The sequence below is a fragment of the Rattus norvegicus genome, chromosome 5 (genome assembly GCF_021556685.1).
Source record: "Rattus norvegicus strain SHRSP/BbbUtx chromosome 5, alternate assembly SHRSP_T2T, whole genome shotgun sequence".
NCBI lineage: Eukaryota > Metazoa > Chordata > Mammalia > Rodentia > Muridae > Rattus > Rattus norvegicus.
In genome coordinates, this window is record NC_141538.1 from 135,373,615 (window position 1) to 135,393,436 (window position 19,822).

General features: G+C 48.2%; 1 long non-coding RNA gene across 1 annotated transcript; it reads right to left on the reverse strand.

Annotated features, from left to right (window-relative positions):
- Positions 1 to 14,229: 14,229 nt before the first annotated feature.
- LOC148005990 (uncharacterized) lies at positions 14,230 to 15,792 on the reverse strand. Its single transcript, XR_015621069.1, has 3 exons — positions 15,549 to 15,792; positions 14,663 to 14,745; positions 14,230 to 14,520 (listed from the first exon to the last, which is right to left on the reverse strand). It is a non-coding gene; the product is annotated as an uncharacterized LOC148005990 (long non-coding RNA).
- Positions 15,793 to 19,822: the final 4,030 nt, after the last annotated feature.

Here is a 19,822-nt window from a genome sequence, read left to right on the forward strand (position 1 = left end):
CTCAAGCCTGGTCCAGCCTGTCCCCATCCTAAAGGCGGCAGCAGCTGCCCTGCCTGAGGAGCAGTGGGGGAGGTGAAGAGTTCACTGGGCTCAGGGGTTGTGGGCCGCAGGCCTCCCACCCAGCCCCAGTGCCCTGGCCTGGCCCATTGTGGCTGCATAAAAGGTGACGAATGGTTAATAGGGGAGATAACAGGATTCATAAGGGAAATTTATCGGTCACTCTGGTGGTATAAATATGTTTATAGCGGGCCAAGGGGAAATGAAGAAGCCCCAATAAATCACCATGAAGCCACCAGCAACTAATAGGCAAGCGGCCTCAGGAACCCCAGCGTTGGTGCTTACAGACACCCCCTCTGGCTGCCTGGTAATGGCTTGGCGGGGCTGCAAACTTGTCAGGCTGGAGGCCTGGCCCACGCAATAGCAGGAACAGGACTCCAGGGGCCACCTCTGCTAGACCGGAACTACCTTACTTTCCTGTGACACCACCCCCAGCTGACTGGAAAGACTTAGTGGGCTTGTGGGGATATGGACTAAGGCCAGGAGGCTCTGGGACACAGGCTAAAAAATCTCTGGTGTCAGGCCAGTTCCCAAACTTGATGCTGTCAATCCCAGCCTCTTTAGGAACGTCATCCTCTGCAAACTGACCTAGAAATTTCCAGCTACTGTGACAGCCATAAGCCATTGCTGGGTGCTTGGCAACGATTCTTGCTCCTGAGCAGGGCTCACCCCATTTAGAAAGTGCAAGAACTAGAGGATGTCCCACACCTGTGCTCAATATGAAACCCAAGGCTCCCAAGTTAGAGGCCTGGCCGCAGAGCACACCCTAGAAAAGAAAGGCTGACTGCAAGTTCAAGACAGTTTCTCCTGCCTCAGCCATAGATGGGTCTATGGGAAGTTTCTGAGGAAGTCTAGGATTTTTTTTCTTTTTCTTTTTTTTTTTTTTCCGGAGCTGGGGACCGAACCCAGGGCCTTGCGCTTGCTAGGCAAGCGTTTTACCACTGAGCTAAATCCCCATCCCCAAAGTCTAGGATTTTAGGGCACACTCAGGGCAAAGCTGAGGGCCCCTGGCACTGACGGCTGGAGCTAACGCTGGAGGCCTCAGGTCTCCTGATTCCTGCTCCCTCTCCACTTCCCCTGTCCCTTGCTGCAGAGAAAGGGCTGGCCTGTCTTCACCCCCTCTCACCTCCCACCCCTCCCACACTGTGTGAGCCTGAAGCCAATCCCACAGACCTGTTTTGGGTCTATGCTTTCTGCTATCCTGGTCACAGGTAGGCCAAAGTACCCTCTGGCTACCTCACTCACTCCTCCTTCCTTCCTGTTAAAAGTTTTACGGAGCAACCTTGGCAAATGCAATATTGAGCAAGGCAGAAAAGGTCCTGCCCTGGTGGTGCCCATTGTCTGATTAAGGAACAGGATGGAGTGCGTGCTATATCAGAGGCAAGTGCAGGAATAGAATGAACAACAGGCAGGCAAGAAAAGCACTTCCGGAGGAGGGTACCTGGAGTGAGAGAGGAGGCCAAAGAACTTCCGGAGCTCAGTGGGATTGGTTCGGCTATTTTTCTGTCACTGCTAAGGGGCAGTGCAGACGCCCCCCCCCCACACACACACGCACTTTGGACTCCACTAACACTGGGTCCCTGTTCCTCACACCTCCTGCCTTTTCCCCAGTGGTCACTCCTAATGGACAATGAGGCAACCTGCTCCCCCACTTTCCTGCAAGGTTGGAATGGCCTTTCCTCTCACCCTATCTAGGCCTGGTCTAGGAGCTACTCTTTCCAGGGCTGGGTCCTTAAACAGACATTCAGGGCCTGAAAGTCCCGAGACCCCACTTCATACTGCTTTGAAGATGGAAGGGACAGGGTTGTTTTTCTCCCTTCCCGATCCTCACTCCTTAAGGTTCCTCAGCCCCCCACCCCCACCCCACCCTTGCCCATCTCCCACTCCTGTCTCTAGACCTCTCTCCCTGTCCCGCTCTCCCTCAGTCTCGGGCTCCGTGTCTTCAACTCTCCCCCTCCCGTGGCCTCCTCCCCAGTGGGGCGGGGGAAATCGCTCCGTAAATAGGCGGATGGCCCGGGGCGCTCCGGGCGCAGACACTCGTTTTTAGAGCCGGTAATTGACTCCTTTCAGTTGATAATTCATGGCTTGCATATGCGCTTTAATGCGGGCGCCCGGGGAGGCGCGGCAGGCGGGGCGGCCGTGCGCCGAGCGAGCTGCAGCACGGCGGGAGCGATCTGGCCCGCCTGGCCGAGTCCGCACCACCGGGCCCTCGGGTCCAGGTCCCCCCGGAGGCGCAGACGCCCGCTCTGCGGTCCTGTCTGCGGAGCAGGACACTGGGTGGAGGAAAAGGCTGCAGGACTGAGGCGAGACCGCGCTGGTAGAACCTTCCAGGAGAAACAAGGACTGGGAATACAGGGACCTCTTCCCTACACAGTCAAAGGGGAAACTGAGGCTGGAACTGGGACAATAGTTTTTACCAGCATTCCACCAAACAGACACACAACTCGAGTTCTGACAACCAACCCTATTTCTTAAAGGGTGTGGGTGTGAGGCCTCAGGACCTGAGATCTCATCACACCAAGAACTTTTCTTGTTTCTGAATTAAATTCTTCTGCGGTGGGTCATTACGCCCTGTTGCTCTCTCACAGACTCCCACGAGAGACAGCTCTTCCCTAAGAGCTCTGAATTCTGACACCTAGACAGGTAGCCTCCTGCCTCACAGACTCTGAGCTGGCAATTCCAGGTCCCTTCCACCTGCCCTTCACCTCTATGGATAGGTCTGCAGCCTCAGGCGTCCGTGACACACGGAATCTTTAGTGCCTTCTTAGAGATGTTTGGAGGAGCTGGGCTACCTGCCCAAGGTCACAGAGTGACAGAGCCAAACTAGGACCTACCTGTGCCCAGATCAAGCCTCCTAGGGTGCCAGAAGATTGGGAAGGGAGTAAAAGCTGTCCTGTTCCAATGGGTCCTATGTGCACCCCAACACTGGCCTCAGAGAGGCCCGCCCCCACAGAGGAACTGGGAAAAACTGTTCACAGTCACTCAGATCAGTGCCCTGTGTAGTGGGGACAGAGGTTAAAGTCAGGGATGAAGCTGGACTGGGAATAAGGAGAAAGAAACATTAAGTCAATAGACTAGAGAAAAGCCAGTCCTGAAGAAAGGTCTGTCCCCGTGACGTGACCGTACTTCCTATTTCCTCAGTCTCTGGAGCCGGTATACCCTGCTCTTTCCTGTAGCTAATTCCCCCCCTCCCGCAACCCCTTCACCACCACCAAAGAATTCTCCTCCCTCTACCTTAACGCCTGGGAACTTTAACCCAATGTCAAATCGCCTAACTTATTCCTGCGTCTCCCTCTCTATCCTTCCAAGAACTGATTTCCCCATCCGTGGAATGGAGCTAGAGGATCGGAAGAGGGGAAGAAGGGGTCTGAGAGCAGATGGCAATGGCTCTGCTATGTGAAGCTCAATGCTGCCCTCTGTTGTCCATACTTTGTAACCAGCTTTGGAAGGCAGGGGCGGGAGGCAGCTGACTAAAGAATCCCTTAACCTTCTTACTAAGTATCTGAAAAAGGGGTTTTTCTTCATCAGGGATCTTGGGCTCCAGGAGGGATGAAGAGATGGAAACGACTTAATGATGTCAGAAATAGCTCTGTCTAGCCTGCACTCTAATGGCTCAGAGTCAGAACAGCTCCTGTGGCATAATACCTGGGGTATTCATCTCAGCCAAATCTTATCTATCTATCTATCTATCTATCTATCTATCTATCTATCTATCTATCTATCTATCTATCTATCCATCTATCCATCTATCTATTGTACATGAGTGTTTTTGCCTGTCTGTTATGTATGTGCACCACGTGTATGCCCAGTGACCTCAAAGGTCAGAAGAGGGCCTTGGATTCCCAGAAACTGACAGAGATCACAAGGATAGCTGGCAGAAAAAAAATCTACCAAGTCCCTCATCCTGCTCTCCATCTTGGGCTAAGGTGAGGAGTCTGTGAACTGAGCACCCACACAGCAAACCACAAAGAAAAGCAACTTGTGAAGTTGAGAGAAGAGGAGACAAGAGGCCACTCTTGGTATTCGTGAAAAGAAAAGGACATGGGACAGACTGAGTGTGGATCTAGGACAGTCTCCAGGCCTGTCACACAAATGCTCTACCCCTGAGCTCCATTTCTAGTCCCCACCCGGCTCTTGACCAACGTCTCCACCTCCTTCATGGTTTAGAGACACAGCTCATCTCCCCATGGCAAAGTGATGCAATGCACCAGAAGTCTAACATGAACCAGAAGTTCATGGCCCTCAGAGAGAAGATTCTGGAACACAGATTCTGCTCCACGCTCACAGTCCTCTGGTTATGTTCTTACTTCCTTGCTGTTCTCTCTACACCAGTCCCTAGTCTAGGTCTGACCTTTGCCTTATTATCTTGTCCCCAGATAAGGTGAGATGTACCAACTTGAGTTCTGACTTTCATTGGAGCTCAGAGAAAGCTGAAGTCTGCTGCTTCGTCCACAGCTTCCTGGGTAATCATCTAAAAGGTAGTCCCTGTGTAAAATGCTCACCATAATGATAACGTAAAAGTGAGAATCCACTGGGTGGCCACGGAAACCCAACCAATGGCAAATCCTGGTCAGATCTTGAGTCCGTTTTTGCAGAGAAAGCATTGTCTTAACCCTAAACATATATCCAGGACCATGAGGGCTGAGTCTCTTGGCCATGAAACTCGTACATCCATATAAGAACTCAAACAGGTTTTCATTGCTCGATGATCTAGTGTGTGCTTGTCAGTTGCCTTGGTCTCCAGAGCCAGATCATCCAGCCTCAGACCCTGGCTCTGCGCTTCAACTGGCTGTATCACCAGTTCCCAAATAGAGGGACACTCTCTGCACCTCTGACTCCTCACGGGGACTTAATGAACACACACACACACACACACACACGCACACTTACACACACTTGGACACACCAACAAGGCACATGCACACACTCAACACACACATATGCACACACACCACACAATACATGCTCGGGCACACACACACTTGCACACATACACACATGCAAACACACAGACATACTTGCACACACACCTTTTTTCAAAGAGAAAGAGTTCAAAACACTTCAGACAATGTCATTATTATTTTCTCAGGAGTCAGCAGATTTACCAGGTAACTTGTGCTAAAATCAATTTTCAGAAAAGTAACTTCCAACTCAGACCCATTCTTCCTGTCCCACCCCTCTTCCCTTTCTCTGGGTTGTGTTAGATCCTGCCCTTGAATATGCTGATGGCATTTCAGCTATAAATTAGTCCTAGAATTCACTGATCATTTCCCACGCAAGAGCCTCCTGCTACTGCTTCGTGCTTTTCTGGGTACAGCACTTGAAGGTGCATAACTTGAGTCCCATTTTCCTGGTGAGGAAACTGAGATCCACAGATGTGTTTGCAGAGAGCAATGTCCAGTTCAGGTAAATGATAAACTCCTGCCTAGGGCCATTCACCCTGTTCCACTCTCCCTGCCTCTAAGATCTACTTTCTCTCTCTTTTAAATTAGTGTGTCTGTGTGTGTGTGTGTGTGTGTGTGAGAGAGAGAGAGAGAGAGAGAGAGAGAGAGAGAGAGAGAGAGAGAGAGAGAGAGAATGTGTAGAAGTCAGAGGACAACTGATTCCTTTCACCACGTGGGTTCCAGGGATCAAACTTGGGTCATCAGGATTGGCAGCAAGCCTCTTTGCCAGTTTAGCCATCTTACCAGCCTCGGTTTTGTGGTTTCCTCCTGACAAGGGCCAGGCTGTCACACAGATCAAATAGTGTGTCTTCAGGGATGGAACAAAGTTTTACCAGAAGAGATAAAGAGTAAGCATCAGAGGCCTCAGTAGGAGAGGATGTCCCTAGCCTCACAGAGAGTTGATGAGCCAGGGTTGGGGGATACCCAGGGTGTTCCCATCAGCTCAGAACAGAAGAGAAGGGGAGAAGGACTATGGGAGGGAGGGAATGGAAGGGAGGCCGTGAGAGAGATGTAAAGTGAATAAGTAAAAAAAAAAAAATACTGATCAATCCCTCCCTGCAGGCTTTCACCAGGATTGAAACTCCCGTGATGAAGTGTAGAGAAAAATGACCTCCTGGGAACTTTTGACAGTATCTTCCTGGTGACAGCCCTTGCAGAAGGCCAATTTTTTTCTCACGTTTATACATGGGAAAGTTCAGGATGTCCTGCAAGCTCAGATAGGAGACGCTTTCTGCAGAAAGACATAGGAACACACACATTCAGGACATCTGACTCAGATAAGACATGAGTGGGTGCCCCCTGCCGGTACTTTTCGGAACTACAGGCTTGTGGGTTTTGAATGGCTGGATGGCAGCAGAAGCCCAGACCTGCCCGACCTGGGCCTTCTCCCAGTCTTCCAGAGCGCCGAGAGGCAGGGAATTAGCATCCTAGGAGCCTTACTCAGCACCCATTACTGAGTTGCTCTCTTTCCATTACTGAGTCTCTGACTTCTCTCCCCTACTGTAGGTGGGGATTACTCTCTCCTGGGTTCAAATGATGAAATGGGGGGGGGGGGGGCGCGGCAGAAAGGTTAAGTGGCGTTTCCAAAGCTACAACTAGTGGTAGCGGAGGGATTAGTCCACGTCCTCCTATGCACTGGAATCCAGATGTGTGGGGGGAGGTGGGTGCTGTGCAATCCTTCGCAGCTGTCACTCACTGTTGTGAAGGGAGGGCGAGAGACAGATGGGCCAGAGACTTTGGGGAGAGCTAGGAGGATATGTTCTTAAGGTCAGGGGAGAAGTGCGATCTGGGTTTGGAAGTTGGGTTTTATCCTGCAAAGAGCAGTGTCTTTGAGATCAGCATGTGTGTGGGAGAGTCAGGAACGTCCCAGGCACTGCCCTGTCTTGACCTGTGTGTTTCAAGTTGTCTATGCAGAAAACACCCCTTGGGGTGGAGGAGGCAGAGAGCTTGTAGGAGTAAACGAATATGCTAAAGGAAATAATAAGCCAAACACAAACTCCTCATCCTTTCTGTTTCATTTATATGAAACTCTAGAAACTTCTGTCCATAGTGACAGGATCAGTGGCCACCAAAAGTTGACACAGAGTGAACTGCGAAGGCACATGATGGAAATTTGGAGGTGGCATGTTGTGGTTCGGACGTGAACTGCCCTCCATAAGCTCATGTGTTTGCCCACTTCATCCCAGCTGGTGACGCTCTTCAGGAAGACCCGCCTTTAGTGGGTGGAGCCTGACGGAGGAAGTGGATTGTTGATCCAGAGCAGGTCTTGAGGTTGTATACCCTGGCATCCTTTCCTGTTCTCTCTGCTTCTGGACTGCTAATCAACATGAAGAGACTGTCCCTCTCTCCTGCTGCCTTGCTCTCCCACCGTGATAGAATGTGTACCCTCAAAACTGTAAGCTAAGATAACCCTTCTTTCCGGAAGTTGCTTTGGCCAGGTGTTTTGTCACAGCAAGAAGAAAAGTCACGGGGGCTGGAGAGATGGCTCAGTGGTTAAGAGCATTGACTGCTCTTCCAGAGGTCCTGAGTTCAAATCCCAGCAACCACATGGTGGCTCATAACCATCTGTAAGGAGATCTGATGCCCTCTTCTGGTGTCTGAAGACAGCTACAGTGTACTTCTATATAATAAATAAATCTTAAAAAAAAGAAGAAGAACAAGGCCCTGGGTTCGGTCCCCAGCTCCGAAAAAAAAGAACCAAAAAAAAAAAAAAAAAAGAAGAAAAGTCACTAATATATGATAGAAATATACCTTCTATAAATTCTAAAGATTTATCGTATATATTTATTATGGAAGCAATTATCTCGTCAAAATTAAGTTATGTTCAAATGGTGAACTTTATTATTTGTAAATTATCATTTCTCTAAAAATCATTTTTAAAGTGAGTGGAAGGTAGAAATGACTGCTATAGGTATCCAAGGGCTGCCTCCACCCTCCCAAACCATAGGCTCCTTTCCTTAACCTGGAAAACATCTCATTAGTGCTCAGACACTTGGGTCTCAATTCAAAAGCAGCACCTGACTCATGCCACAGTCAGCCAAGTCAAGGGCAAGCCCAGGCCCAACACAGACCCTCCCCCAGCCTCACTTCTGATTCCAGCCCCATCCCAACTTCAACCTTACTCCCAGCATTCCGAATTCTTTGTTTCTGCCCTTAACCCCAATCCCAATTCAAACAAGTCAGCTTCAGCCAAAACCTAACCTTAGCTTCAAGCTCAGGATTTCCCTCTACCTAACTCCATTATAGTCTGTAGTCCCAGGCATAAACCACCTCAATGTTAGTCAGATCTCCAACCTTAATCCTGGTGTCAGGCATGATTTCAAGACCTAGTTACGCTAGGTACAATGGCATGTGCCTTTACGCCTAGCTACTTCTGAGGCCAAGGTAAGAGCATCACTTCAGCCTTGGACTTTGAGGCCATCTTGAGACCCTTATTAAAAAAGAAATTAAGGGTTGGGGATTTAGCTCAGTGGTAGAGCGCTTACCTAGGAAGCGCAAGGCCCTGGGTTCGGTTCCCAGCTCCGAAAAAAAGAACCAAAAAAAAAAAAAAGAAAAAAAAGAAATTAACCTAATCGCAAAGTCTAAGCTCATCCCTGAGCAACTGTAACCACGTGATCCTCAGTTCCTATCCACCATGGACAACCCTGTAGGCAGAAGACTCGCACCTCCCACTCTACAAATCTACAAATCTGGAGACCTAGGGAGGAAATAATAAGGTACCTTAATAAGGGAGGCCAACTTTAGAAATCCAGGGAAATCACAAGTCTTCCTCAGACAGGGACCCAGGAAAGACAGTGCTGCTTAGCGTATTAACTTGGAGACCCAGAAAGCCCAACTTGTTTGTGGTGCCTGTGATGGTCAACTGTGATTGTCAACTGGACAGAATCTAGACACCAAACAAACAAACTCCCAGCTGTGCCTGTGAGGGATTATCTCTGTTAGATTAACTGAGGAGGGAAGACCCACCCTAACTGGGTGCCACCATTCCTTGGGGTTGGGATCCTTGACTGAATAAAACTGAGAAGCCAAGCAGAGCCACGGCACTCACGACTCTCTGTGTCTTGGCTGAGGATGGCAATGTGACCAGCTGCCTCAAGCTGCTGCAACCATGACATCAAGATCGACGGAATTCTCAAACGGTAAGCCAAAGTAAATGCTAGCACGAGATCAAATAACAGGTGTGCCCCTGTAACCTTAGCATTCAGGAGACTGAAGCAGGATGGTTGCTGTGAATCTAAGACTAACCTGAGCTGGTCAAGTACCAGGCTAGCCTGGGCTACATTGTAAAGTGTGTAATTGAGGAGCAATTCTCAGAGGGAAGAAAAGCATGTAATGGGGGCAGGTGGAGGGAGGCAGATGGGGCTGGAACTGGGTCAGGAGCACAGTTCCTTACAGCCACCTTATCCGCATCACAGAAACCAAGCTAAGGAGTTATGGGAGTCCTGTGTCTTCTCTGCTAAGGAGGGGAGGTTTGCTACCTTCTTTATAGGCCCACCTCTGCTTTATGGGGCTTCTCCAAGTAATTTAGGGAGACACGGTGAGGCCAGCAGTCCAACTCTGCTATAATGGCCTTTCTTCCAAAGAAGCCCAGCCTAGCCCCTTCTCTCCATTCTCCCCACAACACCTCCAGGGCTGGACAAGCCTATCCAGTGTTCTGCATCCCAGAAGCAGCCTGGTGGAGAGCCGGAAGGCCCCGGGTGTCTAGGAAATGACTATGCGAAGCTATCTGATTCCTAGTGACCAATGTGAATGGAGAAAACCTGAACTGAGACTGTGACTGAGGGTCCCTGATCCTCAAGACAGCATCCTAGGGCAGTGTCTCCCAGGGACAAGACACAGAAGCTGACGTAGCTGTGATCCAAGGGGTAGGGGCTCCATCCTGAGCTGGCAGCAGAACTTGGCAATGTCCTGGGGTACTGCGTCATGATTTAAGAGAGCGGCTGACAATCTGGACTGTCTGTGCGGGATCAGAGTCTCTGCAAGACTTGCAGAGGTCCTTGTATGAAGCTCTAATGGTAAAACCTAAAGTTGCAGATGGATGTAAGATATTGGAGATACCTGGACCACAAGCTGTCTGTCTTTGACAGCTACAGGCATAAAACAAGAATCCGTGTGTACAGCAGACAGCAGATCTGGAGGAGAGGGGCCAGATGATTATATCATGAGCTCCAAATGCTGGACGTGGAACTGCAAGATTTAATGTTTACCCTGATGGGTTTTGGTCTTGTTTTGATCCGACCATTCTTTGTTATTACCTGATTTGGAATATTGATGTTTACTCCATTATATATAAGAATATGTGACTTTTTTTTTATTTTATAGGTGACCAGAGTTAAGAGACACTGTACTTTCAAAGTGTTGGAGTTGTTGAAGTCTATGGGGACATTTAAATTGGGTTGAATACATCTTATAGTATCACATAATCATGAGTCTCTGGGAACAAGGGATGAAAGTTCATGATTTGGGAGTGATGTGTCAAGTTGACAAGGAGTGGAATTAAGATGGTTAGTGTTAATGATCAACTTGACAGAATCTATAATCACCTGGGAAATGGGCCTTCGGGCATGTCTATGGGGTATTACCCTGATTTCATTAATAATGTGGGAAAATCAGCCTACTGTGGGTGGCACCATCCCCTAGATGGGGTCTTTGTTTTTATAAAATGGAGAAGGTAAGCTGAACACTCTTGTTCATTTATCCTTCTGTTTCCTGACTGTTAGTGAGACAGGACCAGCTGCTGAGTTTACCCTTCCTTTCTTTCTTTCTTTCTTTCTTTCTTTCTTTCTTTCTTTCTCTCTTCCTTTCTTTCTTTCTTTTTCTTTCTTTCTTTCTTTATCTTTTTTACTAATGCTACTTTTATTTATTTTTAATAATGTCTTTAATGATTTTTTAAAATTCTATGGGCATTGGTGTTTTGCCATGTGGGCACTAATAATTGAACTCATGTTTTCTTTCTTTTTTTTTATATTTTATTTATTTATTATATATGAGTACACTGTAGCTGTCTTCAGACACACCAGAAGAAGGCATCAGATCCCATTATAGATGGTTGTGAGCCACCATGTGGTTGCTGGGATTTGAACTCAGGACCTCAGGAAGAGCAGTCGGTGCTCTTAACCACTGAGCCATCTCTCCAGCCCTCATGTTTTCTTTCTTTCTTTTTTTTTTTTTTTTTTTTTTTCGGAGCTGGGAACCGAACCCAGGGCCTTGCGCTTGCTAGGCAAGCGCTCTACCACTGAGCTAAATCCCCAACCCCACTCTTTCTCTTTAAAGACAAAGTTTCACTCTATATCCCTGGCTGGCCTGAAACTCACTATATAAACCAGGTTGATCTTAAATTCAGAGATCTACCTGCCTTTGCCTCCCAAGTGTTAGGATTAAAGGCATGCCCCACCGCTCCTGGCTGGTTTCCAATATCTAATTATGCATCTTTGGTTAAGTGACTTGGCCAATGTCAAAATCCGATGCCATTAGGTTTCAGCAGTTCATGTATATACATATACCTGAGTCATTCGAGTGGGCTCACCATGAAGCCACATGAGTTCTTGAGACTCATGGAGACACTGTAGAGAGAGCTTCTCTCACTGTCCTTAAGCCACGCTAGGGCCTTCAGCTGCTCCTCACGCTCTCCAGGAAGTCCACCTTTTAGCTCACCTTCAGTCACTAGAAACAGTGAAGAGACAAGCAGCCTGTCCAAGGTCAGAGCCAATGCCAGAGCAGTCCTCCGACTGCTCTTCCTACTTCCGTGGTTCAGAACAGAAGTGATGCGTGACACATGTCCCCTTCTAAGCTAGCCCCACCTGCAGAGTCATACCTGTCCCTTGAAGATTCTAAATAGAACAAGTCACTTCTCTCCTTCCTGCCTTGGGTAGGGTCCTGACTCACCTCCTCTAAATAGCCACAGAGGATGCTCTTTACATTCACCTCTCTAGTCTATCAGCTTCTGAACCAGCATTTCCTGGAGCAGATAGCAAGGACCCACTGTTTCAGTCCCTCTGAACATTCTACACATCACACATTCTGATTGGATAGGGCTGTACTCACGCCTGCACGCTTAGTACATGTTCCTATACCTGTCCTCACCACCTAAAGCATACCTAGTCTGTCTCCAAGGCAACATGAAAGCCCCCAAGGCTCTTCTAATCATTAGAGTCTAGTGGATCCTTCTCAGTCTCTTGGAATGTCAGCGTTCCTCAGAGTGTGGCCTTCTCTCTTCCACCAGCCCACACTTGCTAGGGAACACAAGCGGTCTTTCCTGTTCCTCTAACCCTGGCTCAGACTCCAGACTTCCTCACCACTCATCTTCAAACTGATGTCATGTCACCAAAGTGACAGCCATAGAACCATTCTGGACCCTTCCCTCATATCCAAGTTCTGATACCATCATGATGATAATCACACGTAAGACTATTACAAAATGTATTACAACATCCATTGTGTGCTAGCTGCTGCCCCTAATATTTCACCTATTATAGCTCACAATGCTCCTTGCAGTAGCCCTGCTAGTACACAACATTGTTTTCTGGGTTTGCAGTGAAGAAGACACTTGGGCGGAAAGCTGTTGGTCCAAAGACAGGACAGAAGATCTACAACCAGGTAGCCCAGTTCCAAAAATCTTAGTCTTGCCTTATATATTCTTTCACATTGCTGTAACAAACTCTCTGAAGAAGCAATCTAATATTCTTCACTTGGCTCAGGGCCATTCCGGGTGTTATCTAACTTCCAAAGTCCCAATCTATACGATTCCAACATTGCTCAAAAATCTAAAGTCCCTTCTGAAACTCAAGGCAAACTTAACTGTGAGGCCTCAGAAAATCAAAAACCAAGTTACACTTCCAAGTGTACCATGGCACTTGGAGTTCAAGCCGGGACAAGGTAAATTTTATGCACCAAAGCAGACCTGGACTCCAGGTTCTCCCAGCATCCCTCAGTCCCTAGCTGGCTTCCCCATTCCCAACCCTGAACTTTCCAGCCCCAGGGAGGGACCGCCCTTCTCCAAAGGCTCTTCCTTATATAATTTAGACAGCCCTCCTCCCCCACTCGTGTGTGTGTGTGTGTGTGTGTGTGTGTGTGTGTCTGTCTGTCTCTGTCTCTGTCTGTCTCTCTCTCTGTCTCTGTCTCTCTCTCTCTCTCGCTCTCTCGCTCTCGCTCTCACTCTCGCTCTCCTTTCCTCTCCCTGTGCTTGCTCTTTCTCTCTCTTCCCTCTCCCCTTCTCCCCTCCCCCCATGGTCCACTCCTCTGACCTCCAGCCTTGGGGCCAGTGAACTTGGCTGAAAGCAGCTTTCCAATAAAGCTGCATTTACATGCTCTACTCTGGCTTGAGTTGACATATGTGGAGAAATAACTTATCAGCACTAAGTAAACATTCCCATTCCAAAAGGAAGGAATAGGAAGATAGCAAAGTAAGACTGGACCAGAACAAGATCAAGATGCAACTGGGCAAACTCCAAACTCTGCATCCCACGTCCAGAACCTGGGGCTCACGATGGCACCATCTGGGCTCCAACAGGTTTGAAGAACCCTTCCCCTACAGCTGTTGCCTGGGACACACATGGCCTCTTTCTTGGTTGTGTCCATCCCTTGCCTGTCACTTTCCTCAGCAGATGATCCGTGTTTTCGACACGTATAACACCCTAGGGTCTCCACTGTAATTTAGGCCTCAGCTTCCTGTTCACTCAGGATCTTCAGGAAGGGAGGTGGACCCTGTTACACATTGCCTAACTTTCTGGAAATGTGATGCAAGCCTCCATGAGGCAGTATGTGGACGGCAGCACGAAGTTGTGCTGCCAGCTCATGATTACACCCTAGCCCTTTGGAGAGTGAGCAGTGACAAGAGCCTACAGCTGAGCCAGAAACAATGGTTTCTTCAGGTTGTGGACTGTAAGCAACTTTCAGGCACGCTCCTACCTAAGGGAAGATCTCCAGTTTCATACCCTTGAGCCTTCCGTGGGTGGGGTCTTGCCCTCAAGGCACCATTCCCATTGCCCCTGTGCGAACTACAGTTTCTCCTTAATTGTACTGATTTCTTTAACAACCAAAGCGACTCTCAGCTACCTTGCCCACAACTTTCACTCTGTGGCTATTCCACTGCTTACCAAATAGCACGTTTAGGGTCTTCGTTTTCTCTATAAACCTGTCTAAAGGCAATTAGTAAAAACCATACCATAACCTGGATGCTGGGCTGTCTTAACACTTTGCCCACCAAACAAGTCAATCCACTCCTTTGGAATTCAGTCCCGTGACAGATGTTTATTGCTTTCATTTATTTTGTCTGTGCGTGGGAGTACACATGCCACCGACACTTGTGGGAGTCAGAGGACAGCTTGTTGGGGGTCAGCTGTCTCCTTCTACCGTGTGGGTTCAAAGCCTCAAATTCAGTCTGGCAGCCTTGAGGGCAAGGCTTCACTTGCTGAGCCATTTTGCTAGCAGATGTTAGATTTTCAGAGCACAGGCAGAAGGTAGACAGATGCCTTGCTGGAGTGCAGAATGGATGGCTTCCAGTCCAAGTCTTTGTCCCCCTCTGAAACCACATAAACATACTCTTTATTTTCCATATTCAGAAATGTGGTCTTCTACATCCCACCAAGGCTGTCCCACCGGACCACATCCTCTGCTTAGGCCTTCCCAGCCTACAGCCTCAGGTCCTTCCACATTCTACAAACCAGACACAAAGGCCTATGAGCCAAATGGTCACAGCAGCAACCCCACTTTGCAGCACCGATTGCCTTTATGAATTTTCTTGTCCCTGTGATTAAAAAGAAAAACGCCAGAAAGAGTATTTAAAGTAAAAAGCAACTGAAGGGGGTTGGGGATTTAGCTCAGTGGTAGAGCGCTTGCCTAGGAAGCGCAAGGCCCTGGGTTCGGTCCCCAGCTCCGAAAAAAAGAACCAAAAAAAAAAAAAAAAAAAAAAAAAAAAAAAAGCAACTGAAGGGTGGGAGGATTTATTTGGGTCAGGGTTTGATCCGGTCTGGCCCATCATGGCAAGAAGACGTGGTAGCAGGAGCAGCCTGAGGCAGCAGGAGTGGGGGAGGGGGTGGCTTGTTGCACTGCACCAGCAGTCAGAAAACAGTGAAAATTTCAGGCCAGAACCAGGAATGGGCTATACCATATAGGTTGCCCGCCATTCAGCAATTCCAATAGCAAAATCCTACCTCCTAAAAGTTCTACAACCTCCCAAAAGGGCACCACCAGCTGGAGACCAAGTGTTCCAATGGGTGAGCATAGCATTTGGTGCACTCCCCACAAAGGTTCTGCCTCTTTCCCATTCCCTCCAGTTCCCTTGCTCTTGTCTACAGTGCCCTTCTCTGGTTCCGTTAGCTTCCTTACGGGCTGCACCAATGGCTGAAAGGCCATAATACTTCTGACCCATTTGGCTCTTCCTGGGCCTCACCACCACCACTCCCATCCTAGACCCTCTCCTAGGACCATGCTCTCTCTTCCTTGGGCAGTTCTCCTGCTTCAGCCCCTACAGAGTGCTGGGATTACAGGTGTACACCTCAATACCCTACTCCTGGGGCTGGGGATTTAGCTCAGTGGTAGAGCGCTTACCTAGGAAGCACAAGGCCCTGGGTTCGGTCCCCAGCTCCGAAAAAAAGAACCAAAAAAAAAAAAAAAAAATACCCTACTCCTTTCCGGCTTCTAAAGGCTTGAGCTGTGTAGGCCACTTGCTCTTGGAGGTTGGAGCTATAATCTTCTGGGTCTATCTTGGCCTTTGTAGTGGTTTGAATGAAAAGCACCTAATGGTTAGGTGTGTTTCTTAGGTGCCTTGGTGTGGCCTTGTTGAAGTGGGTGCGGCCTTGGGTGGGTGTGGCCTTGGGTGGGTGTGGCCTTAGAGTGGGTGTGACCTTGTTAGAGGAAGTGCATCACAAGGGGTGGTCTTTGAGATTTCTGAACCTCAAGCTGGGCCAGTGTTAGTCTCTCTTCCTGCTGCTTACTGATTCGGATGTAGAAAGAACTCTCAGCTCCTTCTCCAGCACCTTGTCTTGTGTCTGCCTATGTGCTGCCATGCTTCCTACCATAATGATAGCAAACTAAACCTCTGAATTTGTAAGCCAGCCTCAACTAAATGTTTTCTTTTGTAAGAGTAGCAGTCATGGGCTGTAGAGATGGCTCAGTGGTTAAGAGCAGTGACTGCCCTTCTAGAGGTCCTGAGTTCAATTCCCAGCAACCACATGGTGGCTCGCAACCATCTGTAATGGGATCAAGTGCCCTCTTCTGGTGTGTCTGATGACAGTGACAGTGTACTCACATACATAAAATAAAAATTAAAAAAACAAAAGAGTAGCAGTCATGGTGTCTCTTCACAGCAATGGAACCCTAAGACAGGTACTTACTGAAGGAGCTTCTCTTTGCCTCCTCACAAGATCTATCTAGACAAAACGAAAGGATTGCTGAAGGTCGATTGGTAACAAAGGGGTTAATTCTTCTTTCCATGAAGACTTAGAAGGTTGGTGTTTAACCCAGGCCATTTGTAGCCTTAATGACACCACTACAGCTCTTGGGGAAGCCTTTTTTGATGAAGCCCTTACTAGATGTTGGGTTCTTCCCTTTCCTCACCAACTGTCTCTAGGACTTTTTCCTCCAAAAGGCTCTCTCTTCACCTGCCAAATTGCTCAACTTGCCATGCCTCTGCTTAGAGATCCACAACCTGTCTGCCCTAAGAATCTCACTAGATGCAGATAAGAATCCCTGTGAGCTGGGCTATCATTCAGCTAGAATATACCTCCACAGCTGTGCCAATGGCTAGAATACAGCTCCTCATAGCTCATCAGGTAAGAGCTAAACCTAGCAAGAAGGTTCTAGAAACACTCTAGGTACAACCCTTGAATCTTTAAGGATCTGACAAGGTCTAGTCTCTCCCATCCCTAGCCTGTTCCCCAGGCTAGGAAGCCCTAGCAAACCCTGACAGAAACTGTCCCAGCACTCCCTAGTCCACAGGTTCACCACCAACACCAGTGTCTTTGTCTCTCATGCCCCACTAATACTGGTTCTCACAGAAGTATCTGGACAGGAGGCACATCCATAGCTAAGTATTTAGCATGTTGGCCTGGACTCCTGTGCAAGGCTCTCCTGTAGTTATTGTGTGGTAGCTTCTGAGACCTTTGGCTCTAGGAGAACAGTGGTAAGGTAGTGAGAGGTCAGGGAGTGCATGGGGCAACTTCAGGAGTCTGATGAAACTGCCCTTCTGCTAGCAGGGCAGACATACTGGTAAATGGGTGATCAACAAAATCCTGCCAATAAGTCTCCTTAGAAAACAAAACTTACAAAACCCACTCCAGAGTTTGGTATGCTGGTATACACTTGCGATCTTAGCACTTGGGATGTGGAGGAAGATTTGGAATTCAAGGTTGTCTTTGGCTACTTAGAGAGTTCGAGTACAGCCTGAGCTACATGAAAGTCTATCTCAAAACAAAATGAGAACAACAAAAACCTTCACTAAAATCCACTGCTCATGGGCACTAGCTTTCTGATTAAAATCTTTAGGACCTGTGTACACTGTTAACATCTCTTCAGGAACTGTGTACACTGTTAACATCTCCTTAGGACCTGTGTACATTGTTACCACATCTTCAGGATCTGTGTACACTGTTAACATCTCTTCAGGAAGTGTGGACACTGTTAGCATCTCATCAGACCTGTGTACACTGTTAACATCTCCTTAGGACCTGTGTACACGGTTAGCATTTGTGTATTTGTATGAATACTGTGATGAGAGGCTCCAGGGGTAAAGGGTACTTGTTGCTCTTACAGAGGACACAGTTTCATTCCCAGCACCAACACGGTAGTTCACAACCGTTGGTTACTCCATGTAGAGATTTGAATATGCTTGGCCCAATGAGTAGCACTATTAGGAGGTGTAGCCTTGTTGGAGGAAATATGTCACTGTGGGGGTGGGCTTTGAGAGAGCCTCCTCCTAGCTGCCCTGAAGCAGCCAGTTTTCTCCTGATTGCCTTTGGAACAAGATAAAGAACTTTCAGCTCCTCCAGCATGTTGCCTGGGTGCTGCCATGCTTCCAGACGATGAACTGAATCTCTAAATCTGTAAGGCAGCCCCAATTAAATATTGTCCTTTATAAGAGTTGCCTTGGTCATGGTGTCTCTTTACAGCAGAGGAAACCCTAACTAAGACACTCCAGTTTCAGGAGAGCTGATGTCCTCTTCTGACCTCTGCAGGCACTAGGTATGCAATTGGTGCACAGATATGCATGCAAACACTCATACACATAAAATTCAAAACCCTGTAATGAACACTCCCCATTAAAGAGATGAATAAATAAAGGCAAGAGCAATTCTTCAAAATATTAGTGTCTGACTCGGGATTTCAGTGCAGGGAAATGGAGACACAGAGGCCACATTGCCACTTTATATAACCTCTCAGGGGGTCAACACCCTTTATTATATATAACATGCTACCAAAACTGCTCAGACTTGGCTGACACCACAGATGCCTGACCATGCAAATGCTAAGCTATATGGAAAGAGCGAGAAACCTAGAAGCATAACAGCTATTGGTTGAACAAAAAAAGCAGAGGATTCATCCCAAGGGAAAGATCACTGATCTCAGAGAAAGACTCAAGCCAGACATGGTGGTGTGTCCCTGTGGTCCCAGCTAGGGACTTAAGAAGCCAAAGGGATTGCTTGAACCAAGACCAAGGAGTTTGAGACCAGCCTGGGGGAGAGAGCAGGCTTTCTACTACATATGTCAGCTGGCCTGAGTGACTCTGGGATTGCCTTGTCTCTCATCCCCCATTTCGCCATGGGAGTGCGGGGATTACAGAATGTGCAGTGGTGCTCAGCTCTGCACAGCTTCTGAGGATTCAAACTCAGGTTCTTACCCTTACACGGCAGGTGTCTTACCTGCGTCCATCTTTAAAATGACTATGGGGACCAGAACAAAGACCGACCCAGAGAAATCTGGGTGGATTGAGCGGAGTCCTGTGAAGTTTTGCAACACTGAGCTGAACTGAGGTTGTTTGAGGCATTGACTTTCCTCCTTTCCTGGGACATCAAGCTGCGTATTTGAGGTCTTGAGGGCATTCCCATCAGAGGATGGTCAGGCTGGGAAGCCATCCAGGGCAGACCTTTGTGGCCTTGTTGGAGAGGACAAGGTGCTGAGGGCCAAGAAGCAGGTCTGAGCCTAGAGATAGATGACCTCCTCCAATCCCACCCACCCCCAGCCAGCCAGCCAGCCAGACACATATCCCAACGGTTAACCGACTCGGCGTCAAACCACATGGATGCAGCTGTTCCCAATTATCAGACATTGTATACATTCGGCAAACACTCAGATCAACCTCAGTTATATGCGCCAAGACATACACACTGCACGCAGTAACACCACACACTGTGTGTAAGAGACTTTTCCTGGGCAGACACGACTCATACACATCTACTCACCCCAAGAGAAGATCCACAGTAGACTAAGATAACAATTTCACTTACGTCCAACTTTGTGGACCAATGAGTTTTTTTTTTTTTTTTTTCCGGAGCTGGGGACCGAACCCAGGGCCTTGCGCTTCCTAGGCAAGCGCTCTGCCACTGAGCTAAATCCCCAGCCCCGGACCAATGAGTTTTAACCGGGGTTACTACAGGAGTCTGGGTGAAGTGTTACAGAGCAGAGATGACACAGAAGCAGCTGTGTCACTGAGAAGCCCATCCCCACACAGGTGACGACTCACAAAAACTACAACCCTGGAGCTCTCGTACAACTTGCAGGAAGCTTTGCAAGTCTGAGAGGACTCTAGTCAGTCTTCTCCAGAGCAGCTGTTTACTGCTTCCATAACTCTGGAGAGGGGGCCTTGTGAACTCCCAAGTCATAGCTTG